The sequence below is a fragment of the Bos mutus genome, chromosome 2, assembly GCF_027580195.1.
Source record: "Bos mutus isolate GX-2022 chromosome 2, NWIPB_WYAK_1.1, whole genome shotgun sequence".
In the NCBI taxonomy this organism is placed as follows: domain Eukaryota; kingdom Metazoa; phylum Chordata; class Mammalia; order Artiodactyla; family Bovidae; genus Bos; species Bos mutus.
Window position 1 is genome coordinate 67,878,118 of NC_091618.1, and position 7,590 is coordinate 67,885,707.

The window sequence follows — 7,590 nt, forward strand, 5'->3', positions numbered from 1 at the left end:
GCAGTAGCTGGTTGAAATTGCTGGCTCTTGATGAGTTATTGGACATCATAGGAAGGAAGAATCACCACATTTGCTTATTTGTTGACTTGTAATAAACATTATGGGGCAAGAAAAAGGAAAAATCAGCTACAAAATTTTGCTTGGTTCTTGAGACAGGCAAAATGTATTAGATATTCCACAAGCAGCTACCTCACCTTGGGTTGGAAAATTACATAACTAGAAGATACATGGAAAATAGAATCACTTCACAAGTAGTTTGAGAAATGATTTCTTAATCATTTAATTACAGAATAGTCACATAGCTAAATAACATTTATCCAGAGATCATTTTTCATTCATATAAACTAATAGTTTGGAAAACACATCCCCTTGTAGAGTTTTTTAACTGCTATTTTATTTCATGATCGCCAACTGAAATATAAATTGTCCTAGTAATAGAGCAAATTGATTTGGTTTTATGTTGCAAATTTCATTAAGAAAAAATCTAACAGCTTCAATGAAGTTAAGTTCAGTCTTTCAGTTGTGCCCAGCTCTTTGCGACTCCATGGACTGCAGCACGCCAGGCTTCTAGTCCATCACCAACTCCTGGATGGTGAGCCTACTCACCATCCAGGTGAGCCTACTCAAACTCATGTCCATAATGTCAGTGATGCCATCCAACCATCTCACCTTCTGTCGTACCCTTCTCCTCCTGCCTTCAATCTTTCCCAGTATCAGGGTCTTTTCCAATGAGTCAGTTCTTCTCATCAGGTATCAAAGTATTGGAGTTTCAGCTTCAGCATCAGTCCTTCCAATGAATATTCAGGACTGATTTCCTTTGGGATGGATTTGCTGTCCAAGGGACTCTTAAGAGTCTTCTCCAACACCATAGTTCAAAAGCATCAATTCTTTGGCACTCAGCTTTCTTTATGGTCCAACTGTCACACACATACATGACTACTGGAAAAAACATAGCTTTAAGACTGACATTGTTGGCAAAGTAATGTCTCTGCTTTTTAATATGCTGTCTAGGTTGGTCATAACTTTTCTTACAAGGAGCAAGTGTCTTTTAATTTCATGGTTGCAGTCACCAACTGCAGTGACTTTTGATATAAAAAAAATCTGCCATAAGGATGGTGTCATCTCCATACCTGATATTATTGATATTTCTCCCGACAATCTTGATTCTAGCTTGTGCTTCAACCAGCCCGGAATTTTGTATGATGTACTCTGCATATAAGTTAAATAAGCAGGGTGACAATATACAGCCTTGATCTACCCCTTTCCCGACTTGGAAATGTTGTTTGTTGTTCAAATGTTTGTTGTTTGTTATAGTCTGTTGTCCCATGTCCAGTTCTAACTGTTGCTTCTTGACCTGCATACAGTTTCTCAAGAGGCATGTCAGGTGTTCTGGTATTCCCACCTCTTGAAGAATTTTCCACCGTTTGTTGTGATCCACTCAAAGGCTTTGGTGTAGTCAATAAAGCAAAAGTAGATGTTTTTCTGGACCTCTCTTGCTTTTTCCACGATCCAGCGGATGTTGGCAATTTGATCTCTGGTTCCTCTGCCTTTCCTAAATCCAGCTTGAACATCTGGAAGTTCTCAGTTCACGTACTGTTGAAGCCTAGCTTGGAGAATTTTGAATATTACTTTGTTAGTGTTTGAGATGAGTGCAACCGTGTGTTGGTTTGAACATTCTTTGGCATTGCCTTTCTTTGGGATTGGAATAAAAACACATTTTCCAGTCCTGTGGCCACTGCTGAGTTTTCCAAACTTGCTGGCATATTGAGTGCACACTTTCACTGCATCACCTTATAGGATTTGAAATAGCTCAGCTTGAATTCCATCACCTCCACTAGTTTTGTTTGTACTGAATTCCAAGTAATCAAATGGTAATTTTTCTCCATTTTGTTTCTTTCACCTAGTATTTTTTTTCAATTTATGGATATTTTTAGTTTTAATGCAAAGTCGTTTGTGAAATTATGTTAGTGAATGAATATTGTATTGAAATAATAGAGTAGAAAAGAAACCAGAAAGACAGGTTTAAATTACATCGCTAACATCATTCACTTTGGTGCATTTGGGCATACTACTTAACTTTCCTGTGCCTCAGTTTTTCTATCTGCAGAATGATGGTACACTACTTATTCTGCAGAATTCTTGTGTGAACTAAATCAAATGCATACAAAACATCTAACATGTGCAATAGTTTAACAAATGTAAAAATATATAACATACATAAAAGGTCTCAAAATATTGTAATATTCACATGAATGATGATTTCTGATTCAGTGTAATTTTTGTACATGAAATATATAAAATTAGCACCAAAAGAAAAATTTGATGAGCATTCTCATAAATAATTTGAACAGTTTTCATCTTTTCATCTAAATTCAAAGTACACCAGCGTTATTGTTTTCATTAGTACTACAGAAATACCAGTCTCTAAATTACATAGAAGAATCAATTTTTATACATCACCACTGAATAATTTCAGTGGAAAGGAAAAACATTTCAAGGCAATCAGATAAAATCTATATCATTTTTCTAAAGAACCAAAGCTCTTTACCAACCTTATTGGCAAAGCCATTATGCAAAAGTGAGAAAAAATTGAAGGTGCTCTTTTAAATTCCATTCATTTTCTCTGTCTTCTTTAAGTTGCCAAAGAAAAAGAACCGAGGTTCTTCAGACTTTAAAACTCCATAGACTGAATGCTGTGTGGTTTGTTTTTTCATTTTTGTTTCTTTTACCATTCCTCCCTGAGAAACACCCTATACAACTTTTCTTGTTTTAGTTTTTAAATTTTTGTTGCAGTATGGTTGATTTACAGTCTTGTGTTAGGTTCGGCTGTGAGTGAATCAGTTATACATATACTTATATACAGTCTTTTGTAGATTCTTTTCCCATATAAGTCATTACAGCATATTGAGTAGAGTTTCCAGGTGCTATACAGTAGGTCCTTATTAGGTATCTATTTTATATATAGTAGTGTGTATTTGTTAATCCCAACCTCCTAATTTATCTCTCCCCTCCCCACTCTCTCTATTCAGATAACCTCCACTTTTCAGAAGTTCACTTCATACTCCTTCGCTTTTATGAACTACCTACATTATTACTTGTTTTGCCCTCAGAAAGACATCCAAAGAGGATTTTCACTTTTATGGAAAAAAGCAAAAGGCAAAAATGATTAGGTTCAGTGTTTACTTTATAGCAGTGAGCTGCTAGGAGGCAGCAAGCACCTGTGCAGGGGAGTGGTGTCGCCGACCTTCTTCCCCGGGAACTTCATTTAGCATCTCAGCATCAACAAGCACCATAGCTCTGAACTGCATCTGTGAGCACCTGCACTTTATCTCTATGTATTTTGTGCATCTGTTAGCAAGATGTGTCCTAAAGGTAATTGCCTCTTCACTTTACACCACTTTGGCTGACTAAAGGTTTCATAGAAATACTCTACTTTCAGATAGTGGGGAAACCTGTTTTGAGTTCTGAATCCGTTACAGTTTTTCTGTGGGGCCCAAACCAAAGTAGTTATAATAAACTTGTGATTAACTTACTGGGCTTTCCAGATTACTGATCAGTAAAGAATTCTCCTGCCAATGCAGGAGCCACATGAGATGCCGGTTCAGCCCCTGAGTGGGGAATATCCCCTGGAGGAGGAAATGGCTATCAACTGTATTCTTACCTGCTGGGATAATCCATAGGCAGAGGAGCCTGGCGGACCACTGTCCTGGGCGTCACAAAGAGTCCGAGACAACTGAGCAACTGAGAACGAATGCAATTAACTTACTAAAAATCCTCTAAATCAGCATTTTCTAAATATCTTTGACAAAACAATTTTTTAAAGATCTCAATACATCACAGTCTAACACTTAAAAGAATTAAAATGAATTGCTAAATAAATAAATAAAGGTGTATAATATACAAGCCCAAGGTTTTTCATTCATTAAAGCTAATAGGCATATGAAATTTTAACACAATCAGAACAAGCATAACATTAGGAAATAATTAAATATATGAATTATTCATTGCAAATGTGAGTAATCAATTAATATAAAAAGACTACATCACTTTTTTGTCATTCTACACTTATACCTAAATGGAAATGTATGAGGGATATAATGATTCTCCATATTAAAGATCTGCAAGCACATTTTAAATAAATATCTCTTATATTAACAGTGAAATGTTAATGTGATAAATGAGCTTGCCCTTACTGACTTATCTAATGTAGGCTGCATTAACAATACTGTTACTAACAGAAAATAATATGTATTGGGTTGGACAAAAGATTTGTTCAGTGTTTTTCCATAACATGGACCTAGTAGTGCTTAGTTGCCTTTAACTTCATCCAGAACAGTTTAGTTAGATTGTACTGTGACAGCTGTCCTATCAGTGTGCACTATTTTAAAAACTTACCAAAACTGGTAAATTTTGTGTAGTCATTTTAATATTGAAGATGGAAGGGAAATGACATTTTCAGTATACTATATCATTTCCAGAAATGTAAAAACATACTGAAATGCAAAAAAAAATGATCTGTGCAGTGTATGGAGAAAGTGCTGTGATAATTGAACGTGTGAAGAGTGGTTTGCAAAGTTTCATGCTTGAGATTTCTCACTGTATGATGCTCCACATTTGAGTAGACCAGTTAAAGTTGATAGTGATCAAGACATTAATTGACAACAATTAAGGTTATACCACAATTCAAAATATCCAAGTCAAAAGTTGCAGACCATTTGTGCCAACTTGGTTATGTTAATCACTCTGATTTTGGAGTTCCACGTAAGTTAAGTGAAAAAAAGCCATATTTCCACATTCAATTTTCTAATTAAATATAGCTAAAATGTTTCATTTTTAAAACAAATTGTGATGGAAGATGAAAAGCAGATACTGTACAATAATGTGGAATGAAAGAGATTACGGGGCTAGCTAAATGAATCATCACTGACCATACCAAACCTGGAGGAGGGTATGGAAACCCACTCCAGTATTCTTGCTTGGAGACTTCCCATGGACAGAGGAGCCTGGCGACCCACGACTCACTGGGTTGCAAAGAGTCTGACACCACTGAGTGACTAAGCACAACCACACCAAAGGCTGGTCTTCATCCAAAGAAGGTGACATGGTGTATACAGTACTATTGGAAGGGAATTCTCTCTCGTGAGCTTCTTCTGGAGGACCAGATGATTAATTTCAACAGGTACTGCTCCCAATTAGACCAATTGAAAGCAGTACTCAATGAAAAGCATCTGACATTGATCAACAGAAAACACATAATCTTTCATCAGGGTAATGCTTGACCACTTATTTCTTTGACGACCTGTCAAAAACTGTTAAAGCTTGGCTAGGAAGTTCTGATTCATCCATCGTATTCATCAGACATGGTGAACATGCCTTTGGATGGACATTTATTTTGGTCCTTAAAAAAATTCTCTTAATGGAAAAAATTTCAATTCCCTGTAAGACTGTAAAAGGCACCTAGAACAGCTCTTTGCTCAAAAAGATACAATTTGGGGGAAGATGGAATTAAGAAGTTGCCTTCAATGGCTTGTTTTGATAACATTCATAGTAGCAAATCAGTGTCACAATGGTGTGTTAATGGAAATAGAAGTGATTTTAAAGCAACTTCAGTGAGCTCAGATTATTCTTTTAAACTTTTATCCAAAGTGTAACAAGCCCCAGTAAGTTATAAACTTAGATTTGTCTTTTGACAAAAGAAATAGATTTTGATCATATACCTCCTATGCATGGATTCTTTCTTGGCAGAAAAGTAACTCATAATGTTCATACAAACATTTCATATGAATGTTATATAATTTATAATGTAAACTATAATTTTTAAGGTGTTTGGTGATAGGTTTTCACAGATGTACAGTATCAAAATCCAAGTTAATTGATAATTATCCTTAAATTGTAGAATATCATAACAATTTTTAAGCCTCTGTTCTTGCAGTTTCCCAAACTATGTTTGGGCCTTTTTATCTAACAAGCTATTGAAAACACATCCATTTCTTCTTTGCATGCAACTATTAAAATAATTAAAAATAATAATGATAAACAAGTAATCAGTGGCTGTCCAAATTATATGTTTATATCAGGACTAAACTGATCTCCTACTTCACAGTAACACAAAAATTGTCCATAATTCAAGTAAAACTGAGATAATTTTCTTTTATCAGCATGCAATACATTTATAAAGCTTTAATATTATCATGTAGAAAACAAAATAATCTTAAATAAAATATACATTCTTTAAGTAATTCACGTTTCTTTTTTTTTTTCATAATTGAGATTTTATTGGTTGTTTTGAGGATCAAAACAGACATATCAATTTGTATACAACTCTTGCATGTGTGTGTGCTCAGTCACTTCAGTCATGTCCTACTCTTTGGGATCCTATCGACTATAGCCCACCAGGCTCCTCTATCCATGGGATGCTCCTGGCAAGAATACTGGAGTGGGTTGCCACACCCTCCTCAAGGGATCTTCCTTAACAAGCTATCAAGTACCCATATCTTCAAATGTTGATATGCTGTCACAGCAGAAGTCCCACTAATTCACAATTTAATATCATATACACTACATCCTCAAACTGTCAATTGTTCACAGCACATTAACAAAGTTGGTAGGAAAACTGGACTACCATGACCAAAGATGTTATAGAGTGCACAAAATTCTGAGCAGGAGTGCCAAGCTCAAGGAGTGAGCAGTTTGCATTAGGAAACAATTCTACCAAACACAACATGAGAAGTAATTTAAGTGTTCAAGACATTAAAAGCACAATTGACTCCAAACTGCCATTTAGTATGCTTTGTATTATAGGATATAAAAGCTTCCCCATCTGTGAAATGTTAAGCTGACACCAAGACAATCAAAGCATCTCATATTCAATATCGCACTATTGTACAAAAAAAACAAAACACAACAACAGTAATAAACGATTTCATCTCAAAAAGAAAAGAGGGGGTATTGGGATTCCCTCCTTTTTCAAAATGTTTCTAGAGCTACTAAAAATCTTGCATTTACAAAATAGTTGATAAAAATATTCCTCTGGATTGTACAAAGAGGGAGACAGAGGCCACTGATAAGATTGGGTGTGTGATATTAATCAGACTTGGCTTCTTTCTCCCTTGCTTCATCAGAGGCTGGGCTCTCCTCGTTTCTAATCTCTCTTGTTTTCTGCAGGTAAGTCTTTAGACTCTTGGCTGGCTTCTTCTACCTGTTTTCAATTTGTTCCTCCTTTTCTCTTTTGTTTGCACTTTTTTGTCTGAAGATTTATCCTTTTCTGCCACCTTTCTTAGATTTGTTTCCACTTTTTCAGGAGCGTGTTTAGCTGACAGCCTCGGGATCTTCTCTTGGGCTCCTCCTTCACTAGGCCGTCAGAGCATCTGACCTTGCTCTTGGGCATTGTCCCTGTGGGTGGTGGTGGCCAAGAGCCTTCCTGAAGCTGGACTGCCTGGCTGCTGCGACTCCTCCCCCATATTTCTTACTAAAACACTAACAATACTATTTAGTGAAGCTGAAGGTTCTGTTTTTTATTTATTGCTTTGTTTTGCATTTTGAGACAATACTTACTCAACTGAAGGAAGCAGTATATGATTTACATTTATG

General features: G+C 35.9%; 1 pseudogene; it reads right to left on the reverse strand.

Moving 5' to 3' along the window:
- Nucleotides 1-7,083: 7,083 nt before the first annotated feature.
- LOC138990204 (non-histone chromosomal protein HMG-14 pseudogene) lies at nt 7,084-7,387 on the reverse strand (annotated as a pseudogene).
- Between the last annotated feature and the right edge of the window lie 203 nt (nt 7,388-7,590).